Source organism: Panthera uncia, chromosome A2 (assembly GCF_023721935.1).
Source record: "Panthera uncia isolate 11264 chromosome A2, Puncia_PCG_1.0, whole genome shotgun sequence".
Classification (NCBI taxonomy): domain Eukaryota; kingdom Metazoa; phylum Chordata; class Mammalia; order Carnivora; family Felidae; genus Panthera; species Panthera uncia.
This window is the reverse complement of record NC_064816.1, coordinates 84,148,150-84,164,909: the sequence shown is the minus strand read 5'-3', so window position 1 is coordinate 84,164,909 and position 16,760 is coordinate 84,148,150.

The following is a 16,760-nucleotide window of genomic DNA, read 5'->3' as shown; positions in this document are numbered from 1 at the left end:
AACATTAAGATTTTAAAATTTGAAGGTGTGTTCCATCCATTTCAAAAGTAATGAGAGGAATTAATAATGAGACTTTAAGTCTCTATACTAACACATTTTATTTCATTTTTAATTCTTTTATCAGGCATTAACTTCGTTCTGTAATACGTGCTTTGACTGCTAACGTGGAACAATCTATTTTAGTCCAGGAATTCTCAAGTATACCTCAAATAGCCAAATCTTATCTTACAAGCACTCAAGTGTTAATTGGTAGAAACTTTAATTTTTAGATATTTGGAAAACCATTCAGTACTAAATCATTCCAAGGAATTTAGGCTAATATGGGAATAGAATATATGGGAGTCCCAGGAACTGGCCTCCAGTTGGGACTATGGCTAGGGCATGTTCTAACCAATTTTCGACTCGAGGGAGTCATAGTTTATGTTGAATACATTCGTCTCCAATATGGATGCCACACCCTACAGCCTCGGAAGGGTCTCCAGTCCTTGACCCTGTCATCTCCACACTGTCCCTCCCAGCCCACCTTTGTTTTATCTTCCTTAGCCTAATTATATCCTGTGGTCAATCATCCTGGCCATTCTGCCTGCTCTTTCAACTTGATTGTCTTTCTTCATCATATTTGCTTAGAAATACACCTAACCTGCAATATCCACCACTTTCTATATCTTGGCTGATAAATCTCAACTCTTCCAGATGTTCAAGTCTGACGCAGCTTATTTACTTACAATACCATATTCAGTTAATAAGCAAATCCTGTCAGTTCCACCTACAAAATATGTCCAGAATGCAAATCATTTCCCCACACCTTCAATACTGTTTCTCTGGGCCAAGACAATTTCGTCTTATTCCTGGGATCTCCTAACAGCAATTTCAAGTTGATCGCTCCTCCATCTCATGCCCCCAGTCAATTCTCTATACAAAAGCCAGAGTAATCCTTTTAAAAACATAATGTGGATTATGTCCCTCTCCTGCTTCACACACTATAGCTTCTCTTCTTATTCTTGGAGTAGCTTTCCCTTCCTTGCCTCATTATCTCTCAGGTCCCATCTCCCCTTCTGTGTGCTCCCATGCTCCACCAGAGCCGACCTCCTCCTGGTCCCGGTCTCCTTCCTTGCTGTTCCCAGATCGTCCTAGCAATGTTCCCCAGTGCCTCAGGGCCTTTGAACTCCGTCCTTTTGGGCTAGAATGCTATTTGCCGTGGAGATTGGATTGAACTGAGGATGGAGAAGGGCTTGTTTCTTCGCCTCCTTCAGGTCTTTAATTATCTTTAATTATCACCTTCTCTGGAGATCACTAGTGACCACAGGATTTACATTTTAACATCTCCATAACCTACTGTCCTTTTTAAATTTTTTTTTCCTCTATTGCATTTACTGTCTACCACAATGCAATCTGTTTATTTATTTATTCTATTTATTATCTTTTTCCTGTCGGAAAGCTCCTTTAGGTCATTTGTCTATTTTATTCACTGTTGATTTTTTTGGTAACTAGAACAGTGCTTAAATGTAGGTTTTGCTTAACATACGCCTGTAACATAGATGATTACTCTTCTATAGTGATTATGCTTCTTCTTAAAATTTAAGTTATTTATTCAGAAGAAAATACAGTTTTTAACCATCATAATTAGTAAAGGGTTTAGGCTCTGGAATCTTGTGTCTCCTTTTTGGCTTCACTTATTACCAGCTGCATGACCACAGAGATGATGACAATATCCACTTCACAGAGTAGTTGGAATATATTAATGGAGATCAGTGTTTTTGCAGAGTTCCTGCCCGGAATAAATACTGGTCACTGTTATCCAATGCTTTTATTAAAACGGGTTAGGTGGGCAGGTAAGTACTACTCTATGTCCTGTATGCTGTATCTCATTAAATCTGTTTGCTATTGTGTTAGACATGAAGTGCTATTGCCTCTGGGAATTCCAGAAATATCTGGACTCCTCCCGACTTCAGACTAAAGGAAGCCATGGGGGTGTTAGTGTTTTCTCTGGAGTTGCCTCATGTCAGGTGTATATATACTAGGCATACCTTAATTCTACAATGACTCATACTCACCAGTACTTATCAGAAATGTAAATGAAGAATCCTATACGTAATGATGAAAAGATAGGGGGAACCATAAGAAAAATGAAAAAGAACAAGAAATAGTCTCTGAAACTCCCGTCAGTCCAGATACAAGAGTAAGTCCTATAGGACGTTCCAGGCTCTAGGGATCCCTAAAGCCCCCAGGGTTTGCCTTTTCCACCTGGGTGTGGGCCTGTGGCTCAGGCTGAATCACTACCCATAACGAGTCCAGCTGTTTCCATTTTCAGAGCTGAGAGACCTTCCTTGGCCTCCAGGTTGTCAAAGGTAGTCATTTGCAGTGCTTTTAAAACTATTGAAGTGACTTCTGCTTTAGAAGGCAAAAAATAAATTCCGCCCTATTGTTAGACTGTGCACCAACCTGGGAGCCCAATCCTAAATTATAAAAAGGAAAAAGTTACTCCAACTCTTCATTTAGAAACCACTCTTGCAATGGGACTCTTTTGATTTAACAGCACATTTTAACATGGAGGAAAAAGAAAAGAGGAAAAATATTAAACATTATAAGAATGGCAACTTCAAAATAGTCATTGGTTACAATTAACGACTTTAGGGGGAAAAGGAGCTAAAACTCGTCTAACTCTAACAAGTTGTTTAAGATTGTTAGTAAATACATGGAAATAAATTTATTTTGGAAAGACATTTTATTACTGTTTGCAGAAGACTTTGCAAGGTAGTATGTGGTAAAGTATTTAAAGTTAAAAGTGCTAGAGATGAGTTAGATCAGATTCTGGCTTATTTCCCAGAAAATACAATATTCTATAAAGTAAAGCGTCATAATCAGTTTCTTATGCTACTCATTCAGGTGTCTCCCATTGAACTGAAATTTAAACCAGATCTTCAAAGAGAAACCTACTTAAAATGTAAAGGAATAAGACCAGATACCAATAGTAGGTGAATGGTTTTTCTCTGTATGTATAAGAACTTTAGATGCATGAAATTTATAACTTGCAAAGAATTAGTAGAAATATTGTATACAGTAACACAGTATTGATAAATTTACAAAATTAGTACATACTTATTAAAGGAAAAAAGGTTTCAATTTCACTCTCATAGATAGCATAATTAGATAATCCTGTTCTGATTTAAAGGCTACACCAGATTAAGAAAATGCTAATCACTGTGCTAGGCGCTGACTTGTGCTTGGCAGATGTTAAAGGAATGAATGAAGAACATCGGCTGTAAACCAAGCTGATAAAGAGGTAGGCAAAGAAGATTGAGAACTAAGAAAAATGCCTGAAATGAATCGAACGTGCAGTTAGGCTCATGTTAAGGATAGTCAAATGATTTATACATTTAAAAAATTTTTCTTTCTTTCTTTCTTTCTTTCTCTCTCTCTCTCTCTTCCTTCCTTTCTTTTTCTTTCTTTCTTGACATCCAGGTCCAATTTATTTTCCTTTTTCTCTCTTTGGGAATCCAATGGGAGAAAACCACAAGAGGCAGGAAGGCCTCCAGCTGGGGTAGGGCGCGACGGAGCTGGAATAGGTGGCCGTCATCCCTGCCAGTCGTGACAGGCATAGGGCACCACTGTGTATCTGTGTTTGGCACTATTCTTTCAGCTCCGGATCCTGCTGCTTCATCCAGTGAGGGAAGTAACTGCTGGCTGGTCTGGATGAGACTGGCCAGGTCCTTCTGCGAGTCCGCGAGGGGTTAGGGCCACCGGAAGCCATCTCGGACACCAACTGTTGAACTTGGAGTTTGCTCATGAGGTTTGACGCCTTGCTTTGAGCTCGGGTTGCATAGCACTCCGCGAAATCCAAGCTGCCGACACCTCCCGGGGGTTCGGCACCTGTCTCAGCCTCCTTCGCTGTCTTCGACTTTCTTGCACGTCTGATGTCAGGATCCAGCTCACGGGCCCTCTTGCAGGAAGCAGGGACCGCGGTGTGCTTGCTTGTCTGCAGAGCACAGCGCCGTGCTCACAGAGGTGCCAGCAGCTTCAAGCTTTCTGTTTTCATCTGCTCAGTTCTTCCTTCGGTTTCGAGGCGTTCGGCCTGGGCCCAGTGTTTCCTCTGAAGGTGGGGTTCGCTCAGGGCTTTTCGGCTCCTGTGACATCTCCTTGTTGGCTTCTGCGGCTTCGGATATTTCCAGAATAGTCTGAGGGAGTGCGGGGTCGCTGTCTGCCACCATCGCGCCAAAAGCCATCTGGAGGCGTTTGGATGCACAGGAATTTACGTTCTTGTGCTTTGACGTTTTCTGTAAAAGATACATAGAGATGAACTCATTGCCAGAAGAATTAAGGTGATGTACCCTGGAAACCTGTTTTGTTGCTACTACTACCGTTTCTTTGCTCTATAGCGTAGGTTCTTAAATTTTGTACCGCCAGGGGACCCGGACAGTGATTTTCACAGTGATTGAGGGACACTACCAGCATTTGGCAGCTGACAGCCAAGGGTGATAGCCATACTGCAATACAAGAACCATTTGGCACAAAGACGAATTTCTCATAACTTTGAAATACCTACTTCACATTCATAGAATTGAAATGCCTATTTATAATTATCGGAACCTAGAATCCCACTGTTTTTTATAAGTAAAGACAAAAGTATTGGGTGCATGTTTTTAAATATACTAGATTTTCTAGGAATACAACTGCAGTGTAAATGGAAGTTTCAGTTTGTTTGTTTATTTATTTGCATTTATTACCAGGGCTGTAATACCAAAATACGCTGGGAATTTCACCATCTTTTTAGTCAAGGTCTAGACTGGAATTAGTCCTAGTGGCCTTCTTCCTAATTTTGTTCCTGAGAGCCTCCTTCCCTGTTAGGAGGTGAGGAATATTGACCTGAGTTAAAGAACTTTTCTCCCTAAGGTTTATAGAAAAGCTGCTGTAAAGCGGCCACCCCAGGCAACCTTTCTCTGGTTTTGTTAAACCTAAAAGGACAAAGGGACCTCCCAAGAAGAAGTAATCGCAAACTCATCCTCCCTATACCAGCCTAAGGGAAAAGGAAGCAATTTAGAAAGAGAGGAGAATCCAAACAGAGAGCACTCCACACCACAGAGCTTGTAACCCCTTAGTTCTTCCCTGGAAATGCTCTTCCAGCACAATGGTCCACTTTGTCCCTCTATCAATACTGAGAGAGAGAGGCTTAGAGCTACTCCTATGGTGTATGGCCGATACTTACAATAATTCTCTAGAGCTATTTTAAACTATTTTAAAAATCACAGGCTGCTTTAGTCTGTGGGCTATAATTTCATGACCTCTATTCTACAGTACAGTAATCTTCTATAAGGTGTGTGTGTGGGTGGGTGGGTGGGTGTGTGGGTGGGTGTGTGGGTGTGTGGGTGTTTTAATGCAGGAGTAATAGAAGATTTCAGAAGTGAAATGTAGAATTGCAAACAGAATGGATCTGGTCTCAAACACCTGGAAATCACAGTGAAGACAATAACAGAAGACAATAAAATAAGACCATCATGAAAAGAGAAAGAAATGTCCTTTATTATGCATGTAAGACATACTAGTAGAGTATATTGAAAATTGAAAAGGAGAAATTTAAAATTATGGAGATGATTTCTTTCAGAGAGAGACACTGTTAAACTCTATTTAGCAAGATATTTTTGCACATGTACAAATATTACTTTATATACAATGTTACATTCTAATTTTCTCACCCAGTGTTATTTCATAAACTTTCCTTTGTGTTATTTTTTTTGTACGTGTTATTAAACAGGCTTCCAAAAACAGGATTTTAAACATCTACCTAAAATTCTAACATAAAGCTGTGTCACATTTTATTAGACCTCGTTACCTTGACAGAGCAGTGGGAAAAAAAAAAAAGAAAGGATAAGTGAAAGTTCAGAGAATGAGTAATGATTACTCAGTTTAACACATAAAACCTAAAAAAAGAGTGGCTGCAGGCATACCTAATTATAGATTTCAGAAGATGACTAAGGGCATCATCTGAAGAAGCACCTCAAGGGAGAGGGCGGGTACTTTTATATACGAAGGGGAGACACCTGGGTGTATTTTGCATCGTAAAGTTAATGATTATTTAGAAAAGTATTTTTAAAAAAATAGCCATAAGGTGTTTGAAAAGTGTTAATTCTTCTGGATACATTCCTGAAAAAGAAATGGAGGTTCTACATACCTAGACAAAAGAGAGCATGTTCAAAACTGCTGTAATTATAATTTAAGATGATGAGGAGTTCCTGAACTGTGGTTAATATACTCGTTGTACATTGCCTACATGGATGAATGGATGGATGGATGGATGGATGGATGGATGGATAGATGATAGATAGATAGATAGATAGATAGATAAAGTGAATACGATGGTTCCTCCTGCTTGAAAATAACAAAAAACTTTATAGCCATGTTATAACAAAGATTGTATGTCAAATACAAAAACATTGAAATGAATTCTGTAGTTGTGTTGGCCTCTTGCAGGAAAATCGTACCATCTACAATTGCGACTGTCCCCCACTTATTGTTAGGAGTAAAAACATATCACACCAACATTTCTTATTATTAGAAAAGTAACTTATTGTCTTCCAATATAGAGATGAAAAAGACCAGAATAGAATCTTAGTTAAAATGTAATCATTTAAAAATTTTAAATTCCAAAAATGTAATTTTTTATAGGATTAACAAATTGTAAACATTTGTTTTCATCTAACTAGGCATAAGCATTTCTCCAAAGCTTGTTTTAAATTTCCCAAATTTATTGAGAGACCGTGTTTGTGTGCATACATATGTGTAATATCATCTGCTACTTAACGTAAAGCTATTCTTGGTATTCTGTGAGAATTGCCTTATGTAAACACTGGGTAAGCTGACAGTCTACAATTGTGTTTAAGGTACAATTATGAATACTTTTATAAAAAAGTGGCCTCAAAGTGTCATTGTATTTATGAAAACAGTACATTGTTATGTCAGATGTAACTTTGGTCACAACTTGATTGGAGTCTGCTAACAGAAGACAACAGCAAACCACCCTCGCTGAAATACAGACAGTCTTGAATAGAGGCAGTCTCAAAACAATTATAAAAATAGCCAAAGTGAATATGACCAAACTATTTTTTTTTGCATGTATAGATCTTAAAATTACCTTTTTATTATACCTCTTTTTTCCAAAAGATTACTGATAACTGATTGGAAGCCCTTTAAAATGGAAAGTGCCTCTCAAATGGTAAATTATTGCAAAACAGCTGCTTAAAGAATAGGATGAATGTCAAATAAGAGATAACTCACATAATTTGAAATGGACATTTATAATTTCCCCTTAAGTACAATGTGCCTCTCTTGACTCAGGGTGCATTTCTATCTTATATGTGATGTAACTGTGGAATATGGCAATAGAGTGTGGCGACGGTGAAGGGACGTACATGTCTATACGTATTGATTGTGTGACTATCTTATATGAGATTGTACTGGTCATTTTGTTGGAGTGTCTTTTTCCTTCACTCACTTTGAGGATGCTAGTGATGATGTTGAAGAATCCCACATGATGACAATTTATAGGACTTGAGGACAGCCTTCAGGGACAACCTGTAAGAGACTGAAGCCCTTATTCCAATGTCAAAAGAAGCTGAATTCTACCAACAACCTGAGTTAATTTGGAAGTCAATCCTTCCCTTAGTCTAGGATGAGACCTCAGCTCTGACAGAAACTAGGATGGCAACCTTGGGAGAATTTAAGTGGAGAAAACAAGTAAGCCATGCCTGACTCCTCCCACAGAAACTATGAGATAACAAATGTGTTCTCGAACCTTGAGTTTGTGATAATATTATTCCTCAGCAATAGATAATATACTTATCTGGAAAAAAAAATGGTTAATGTCTCATTATTTCTAAGGTTGTTGTGAAAAGAATATTGATAATGATTTTTTTTAAAGATATGCTCAAAGCATTCTTTTATTGAGAATTAAATGTTTGTAAATTAGGCAGTTGAAAAGAAGTAAGTCTCTTTTTTAAGTTTATGTATTTATTTTGAGATGGGGAGGGGCAAAGAGAGAGAGTGGGAGAGAGAGAACCGCAAGCAGACTCTGTGCTGTCGGCACAGAGCCCTATGCGGGACTCAACCCCACAAACCATGAGATCATGGCCTGAGCTGAAAGCAGGAGTCAAAGGCTTAACCAACTGAGCCACCCAGGCACCCCCAAAAAGTAGGTCTTTAAATGGACAGAAGGAAATGGTTATAGAACATGTTGAATCTTGATGTAAGAGTTATATGTTCTTGGTTTCTTCATTTTTGTTCTTTCTTAATTAATTAATTAATTTTTTTTTTTTTTTTAAATGAGAACTGAAAAAGGAGTAGGGATTTAGTGACATGGAGAACATTACTCACCTATTTTGGTGATATGGTAGGAGGGGTGGCCTGACTATAGGTAAACTGAAAAGAAAGATGAAGAATAAAAAAGATTAAAGGGGATTAAAAAAAAGTGTTATAGGAAAGAGGATAATGTGCAGATAGTACTGGGGATGTGGTTTTAGAAGGAAGATGGTTGTTGTTGTTGTTGTTGCTGTTTTAAGATGGAGAGAATTGAGGATATTCAAACATTTACTTTCAGAGCAATTGAAAGAGAAAGAGAAACGATGGACAGGTAAAGCTCATAAAAGGCTGAAGGAAAGAGAGTCCAATGTACAGTTGGAGATGCTAATGGCAGGTGAAGGACACCACATGTAATTTAACCAGACAGAAGAAAGATAAAGTATGTGAGGCAAGTTTCTAGTTTTTTCTATGAAACAGTCATCCAGATATCTGCTATGACTGAGGGAGATTGGAAGAGGGTGGGATGGATTACACATTTGAGAAGAAAATCTTTGCAAAAAAGTGCTGAGAAGAGTGGAACCATGAGTTTACTAGTAAAACTTGCTGAGATCGCCAGGGAGTATGAAAAGTCCAGCTGAGTTAGTGTTTGGATCTTTTTTTTTGTTTATTTATATACTTTTGAAAGAGAGAGAGCGAGACAGCAGGGGAGGGACAGAGAGAGAGGGATACAGAGAATCCCAAGCAGACCCCACGCGGTCAGTGCAGAGCCCTACAGGACGCTCGAACTCACAAACTGTGAGATCATGACCTGCGCTGATATCAAGAGTTGGACGCTTAACTGACTGAGTCACCCAGGTCCCCAGTGTTTGCATCTTCAATGTAACATCTTTCCTCCCTGCCATAACTTTCTGTAGTAGTGCCTAGCTACTTTGAGTTTAGTCATGGAGAAAACAGGTAATCGGGTTAACCTAAAGTTGGGGTTTTGCCAAATGGCTGAAGAATAAAAAAGAGGTGTAATCTAAAAGTCCTCTTGAGATAGATAGCAGGGGATGTAGACCTCCTGTCTTTGTACAGCCTGCAGCTAAAAAATGTTTCCATTTTTAAATAGTTGAAAAGATATCAAAGGTGTGTAATATTTTAAGACATGTAAAAATTGTAAGAAACTCAAGCTGCAGTGTCCATAAAAAAAGCTTTTTGTTGTGAACACTGCCATACCCATTTGTTTACATATTGTCTGCGGCTGATTTTGCACTTACAATGGCAGGGTTGAGTGGTTGTGACAAAGAGCCTGTGCATACAAAACCTGAAATACTCGCTGTCTGGTTCCTGAGATAGAAAATGCAGGATTAGAAGGATTAGAAATCAAAGGACTGAGAAACTAAAATTGTGGCAGAGTTTTGTCCAGGGGATGGTTATAGAATTAATGCTTTTGGAAACAGAGCAATTTTATAGTACAAATGTCCAGATTGTAACCATGAGATTGAAACCTAGAGAGAGGCTAATCATTGGTGATTAGAAGGTCAAGGGATTTAAAGTGTTTTTGGACAAGTCTGTTATTTAAATTCTGAAATCATTTAGGATGTATGAGCTAGGTGTCATAGTCATTGCTGAAAGATTGGAGGTATTAGGAGGTGGCAGGCAGAGAGTGGTTAGTTCAAAAAAGAATAAGCTCCAAAATTACAGAGTTCTTTCAAAGGAGAGTGAGTACTTGCCTTTGAGAAGGATGGGTATTGAACATGATGTACTCTGAGACTGTAGACCAGAGCGGTGGGAAACCCTCATTGTCCTGTTATAGGGAGGCAGAGGTGAACTTTAAAGCCCTGTTCTCAACAAAGCAAGGTCTTGGTCACTCAGTGCTGAAAGGTACAAAAGTTTATTTTTAGACAAAATATTCTTTATATGAGGAGTGTATGTTCGTGGCAAAAATAGTTTTGAATGACCATTTCACTTTATATCCAGAATACAGCATGATGATTTAAGATATTTTTCTTTTCAAAATTTCTTCTGTATTATTAGGGTTATCTTCAATGAGTATATTCTAAAAAATTTATAAGTCAAAAATTTATACAAATGTTTTAATTATCAATGGTTAAACTGTTATATTAAGGTATAATTGACAGGCAATAAAATACACATATTTAATATGTCCAGTTTGATAAGTTTTGACACATGGACACATATAGTCATGAAACCATCACTATAAATCAAGGTAGTGAATATATCCACTGCCCCCAAAAGTCTTTATGTCTAATCATCTATTTTTGCGAATAATAAAACTTTCCCTATGATGTGCTTGGGCCTGGGTGGCTCAGTTGGTTAAGTGGCCGCCTCTTGATTTCAGCTCAGGTCATGATCTCACGGTTTGTTTGTGAGTTCGAGCCCCGCATGGGGTTCTGTGCTCACAGTGAGGAGCTTGTTCCCAATCCTCTGTATCCCTCTCTCTGCCCTCCCCTTCAAAAATAAATAAATGTTAAAAAAATTTAAAAAAAAAAACTTTACCCAATTTTAAAGTATACAGTATATTTCATTCATTTGTTCTTTCACTCTTTAGTAATGAGTAAATTGACATGAATACATTGAGATGAGTTTTTATGCCCAGGCTTCTAATGGTATATATAATATGGTGTATACATAATGGCTTATATAATGCCAGATAATCTAAGAATATACATATTATCAAAAACAAATATTCCATTTTCCCAAAGTGTAAGTAATATATATATATATTTTTTTAAATCTCCATGGGTGCCTGGGTGGCTCAGTCAGTTAAGTGTCTGACTTTGACTCAGGTCATGATCTCATGGTTTGTGACTTCCAGACCCACGTTGGGCTGTGTGCTGACAACTCAGAGCCTGGATCCTGCTTTGGATCTGTGTCTCCCTCTCTCTGCCCCTCCCCTGCTTACCCTCTGCCCCTATCTCTTTCAAAATTAAATAAACATTTAAACAAAATTTTTTTTAAATAAAAAATCTCCTTATTAGTGTATTTTTTATAAAGAAACAAATCCCTCAAATAAATGAAATTACTCTATGGTGCAGATTTTATACAATATTTTGCTCTGAAGATTTAATTATTCATCATAGTTTTCAAAAGCATTTTATACTCCTTTAGATTCTGACCTTGTTGAAAATGTGTTAAAGACGACTATTCCAATATCGATTGTGGGATTTGAGCTCTTTTTAATTCTGAGAGACTAGATTGTCTTTCTGCAAAGGTCATTCATTTCATTAATGGGAATGGAGAGGTATTGGGTTGCCTCATACCTACATCTCTTCAACAATACACAGGAGGCATTCCATATCTACAGTAGTGCCTCTGAATATTTAGAACATTAGAAATGACACAAGAGCCAAGTTATTTAAATCTTGAAAAATCAATCATCCGTTTTGTAATGTTATTTCCAGAAGAACCTAATAAGAGTTCTTAATAAAAAAAATATTTTAACCCATTGTTCAAATGCTAGCAATAATTAAAAAAAAAAACATATTTATAGACCTTTATGCAGATCTTTTCATACCCCCAAAATTGAAATGGAACTTATTTAAATATTTTAAGGTGCTAATGTTAGTACAAAAACAATATCGAAAATTATAGCATTTTTTTGTGTTAAAGCTTTAAATATAATTATATTGGTTTCAAAACACTTATTCATTTTGTTTGTCTCTATTACAGGTCCTAGAAAATAAGGCTCAGTAAAAGGTAATAAGAGCAGCCAGCCACACAGGATTAAAGCAGGGTTCAAAATATGCCTTTTTACCCTAAATACTGGTCTGAAAAAAATTCTTCTGTCGTATCACGCTAGATATTTATAGACGGTTGAAATATAAGAAATTAGTTGTTTAACATTATAAATTATAATTATGCTTAGCATTTATTTCTTAGTAATTACAACTTTTTAACCTTTTGGCTTGTAATACAAATGTAGAGTTAGTATGGTATATGACTTGGATTTTTGAGGGAAAAGCTTTATACACAGAGGAAATTGCAAGTACAAAGGCTATGAGATGGGAGTGTGCTTAGCCAGGCTGAGAACTGTCAAAAAACAGTCTGATTGCAGGGGGGTGAGAGAGAGGAATGATAGATAAGGTAGAAGATGTAGCAGGGGCCAGACCCGGAAGAACCTCACAGACCACTTATAAGGATTTGACTTTTACTCTTGTTGATATGGATTGGAAAAACGTTGGTGGGAAGATACCTAGACCTTTCCAATTACTGAGATGGGGGTAGTAGGTTTGCAGACTGAAGGGGCAGAGAGCAAGTCAGAAACCAAAAATTCTGCTTTGAGCATGTTTATTAAACATCCAAGTGGAAATATCTAGAAGGTAATTAGATATACAAATCTATTTGAGTGTACTGAAGGGGTTCAGGGTTTTTGTTTTGTTTTTGTTTCTGTTTTTATGTGAATTTAGCATCCTCAGTGAACAGATTTTGTGAAAAGCCATGGTCTTGGATGAGATTACTAGAGGATGTACCAGTAAGTGTTCAGTGGAAGAAGTAGGACCTTTTAGGAGGTATGTATGGATTTGTTACAGGGATTTAACCCTATACGTTTGCCGAAGCTTGTTAATAGGTCTTTGTAAGGCTGGTATCTTCATAGCTGAGACTAGAATTTGAAGTACAGTGGGCAGGCAGAAGAGAAGTAGAGGCAAAGAACAAGCTGGAACCAAATAAGAACTTGAATCCAGCGAAGATGGGCTGAACTCAGTGTCCACACTTGTTGCTTCTGACCTTCATGATGTGGGTGTCCGGAAGAAGCCAAGCCTCTTAGTTATGGTGATAAAGATACACCCTTGACCTTGGAGACAGAAAACCTGAAGGAGTTTCTTGGGAAGGTGGAGTAGTTGCATATGAAAGACAATATGTGTGTTACAAAATGATTGCTGGTTTTTTTGTTTGGTTGGTTGGTTGTTTTTTGTTGTTGTTTTGGGTTTTTTTTGTTTGTTTTTTCCACCCTGCAAATTTCCCAAGAGTTTCCTGTATGGCCCCGCCTAACTGGAAATAGACAAAAAGGGAATTCTGGGAGAGGTAATTCAGCTTAGCCAAATCCACATGTGGCAAATGCACCACACGAGGTGAATATAGATACAGAAGAGATGAGGTGGTAGGTCTAAATCCTGTAGGACTTAAAAATTTAGAGGTCAGGAATATGAGGGTTTCCAGGAAGTATCCTTAAATGCAAAGGGCATGTCCTTCATTAATTCCTACTTAGTTTTGGCTGCAAAGAGGTGTGAGTCCCAGATCTTAGACTCTGAGATGGAGACCACCTATTGAGGATGGATAAACAATAAGATCCTGTTCATTGTTCTGAAACACCAGCCCTAGACACACCCCTGGACCATGTTTAAAAGAGAAGTCAGATTTGTCATATTTAAACCACTGTCATTTGGGGTTTTTTCTGCTGCCTGCAACAAAACCTAATTCAAACTCATAGGATACATTCAAGAGAAAATGAGAGGTGAACAAATAAAGACAAAGTATAGGTAATATTTTGACAGAATTTAACTATAACTTCGAACTCAGAAATGGATCTCCAGCTGGAGGATAAGTAAGGGTAGGGGGAGATTTATTTTTATGGTGGGAAATGTTACTACATTTTTTATGAGGTTGGGGATTATGCAACAGAGAGAAATTATTTGATCCTATAGAAAATAATTAAATTGATGCAAGGAATTATGAACTGAATAATAGAAATAACAGAAAATTCTAGGAAAAACATTTAGTTTACTTGATTGCTTATCAAGACTAGGGAAATTATATTTGTGTTATTCTCATACATACACTAATATTGCTGTAGTTAAAAACAATATTCTGGAAATTGAAGCAAATTTGCATAATTTTTAAAATTTTTTAAATGTTTTTATTTTTGAGAGAGAGAGAAAGAGAGAGAGACTGAGCACAAGCAAGGGAGGGGCAGAGAGAGAAGGAGACACAGAATCCAAAGCAGGCTTCAGGCTCTGAGCTGTCAGCACAGAGCCCAATGCAGGGCTCACAGCTCATGAACCACGAGATCATGACCTGAGCCGAAGTTGGACACAACCGACTGAGCCACCCAGGCACCCTAACCAGGTAATCAGAAAGAAATAGTTGGTATATCATGTTCTTAATGCTGTAAAAATTACTTCATTGAAAATAATTGGTAAAGCAGACTTTTTATTTGAAAACTTACATCACTCAATGAATCTCTAATTCAATTTTCACCTTTATTTTTAACACACATTGTTGTTTCTTTTATTTTAGTCCAAGATACAGTTTACCAGGCTTACTGTAAGAATATGTTGCACCAATTAGCTTTAATGTTTAGCTATTAAAATTTCATTCAAGGATGCCTGGGTGGCTCAATTGGTTAAGCATCTGACTTCGGCTCAGGTCATCATCTTGCAGTTCGTGAGTTTGAGCCCCTTGTTGGGCTTGCTGCTGTCAGCAGAGTGCCCACTTTGGATCTTCTGTCCCCCTCTCTCTCTGCCCCTATTTCTCTCAAAAATAAACATTAAGAAAGTAAAATAAATAAAATTTTATTCAAAATGTACAGTTTTTATTAAAATTCCACTTTTATACTTTTCCTTACAATGGTAAATGATCCATCGTCATCATTAGGCAACTTATTAAAATTCCCCTGTAATTGATTTTAGGCATAGCTCTATGCACATACTAATTTATCCTTGGAAAAATGCTAATTTCTTAGTCTTATCTAATACAAAGTGAAATCCTAGCTTGAAATATTCTTTCTGTTTAGATCTCTGGGGGAAGGCGGGTTTGCTTGTTTTGGTCAGCAAGCAGAGTGAGGTTGGAGTGTAGAGCCGTTGATATTTTCTGTTCATATTTTTGCATAACTGATTACTATTACACACATGAGAGTATATAAAGAAAAGATATTTGTATGCAATTATAATATTATCCCATAGTAATTGTAATGTTAGAGATGCTTTAGGTATGAGGCACCATAGTCATAAAATCAGGAATGATTAAATTTAGAGTTCTACAAACTATGAAATTTTCTACTGAGTTTGCTAAATTCTAACCAATATGTCTTCACAAGACATATTTTCCTATTTATTACCTTTTTTCTGACACATTTATGGTTAGAAATGTTTGAGACATTTATGGTCTCTTCAAAATTCAAAGCCTTTTCGTAAATATTTTCTAAACAGAAGTCTTAATGTTTCTTAAATGTTCTCCAAGAAAACTTAGATTATTTTCCCTTAACCAGCAAGACCCATTTTTATCAGTCATGAAAAGTGGCTATGCTCAGAATATAAAGGGTCACATTATCACTGGATAAAGCACATCCTTTTATTTTGTAAGAGGGAACCAATTGCGAGCAGGAGCAGGTTTGTAAAGTAGTTTCATTTACAAATGAAAACATGTAGTACCAGTCTTGGCCTCCACATGGTGCTGGTGTTATGTCCTGGGAGATCTCGGCCCAAACTACCTGGTAATGCAAAATAACCACTCCTACTGCCCATCAAAACTAATCACAGTAATGAAACAACTGATTCAAATAAAAAGGCGCTATACCTGAAATTTTGCCTTATTTTTGTAAAAGCTGGCTTGTGCACAATAATAATTTTGCCAAGTCACTTGTGGAAATTATAGTGAAGCTAAATAAAAACGACATGAAATGATGAGTTTAGAGATTCTTGTTTCATCTTCGGGGATCTCACGAATGGGCTCAACATCACTTTTTCTTTTTATCTATGTATTGTTTTCTCTCTTCTGTAGATGGCTACTTGGAATGGTGTTAAGGAAAGGAGATCCTTGGAAAAGAGATTTTGTAGGATTTCTGCCAGGTTTTCTCTCTTTCGTCATTGTGATTCCTTTGAACTCTAAAAGTCACTTTCATAGCCAAAATCTGATTTATTTTGAATATTTTGATTTTCTGTCAGATTCTTCACAACTTTAAAGTTAGTGTTTTGTTTCCATTTATTTTAATGTGAAACAGGTATATACATTGAGTTGATGGCATAAAGTTTTGTATCCATTTGCCAACTGTATGACAATTGAAGATACTATAAAATATTATAAAACATTTGGCCTTTTTGTTCAGGTTCTTGCCAGCTGACTAAGGCATAATTGCGCTGGCTTCATCTAATTCCTTCCTATTCTTCTTTCATAATGGGACCCAACTGTTTTCTTCACTCAGGCTTACATATTGGTCATTCAGTCAAGAGAAAGTGGACAATTAAAGAAATTATTCAAATAATTAACAGAAAGAAACTGATTTTGGGTCTCTATATTAAGCCATATAACATGCCTTTTATCATTTATTTCACCCATTTAAATATTTATTGAGTAAATTACTTCATGCCAACTGGTTTGGATCTGGCTTTAGCAGTGATAGTTAAAAAACAATGCAGAGCACAGAGAAAATGAAAGAGGACTTAAGAATTGAAACTAAGAAAATATGTTTTAAAATTATACTGAATTATCAATTCAATTCCATTGAATTACTGTTATTATCACTTTCTTCCCTT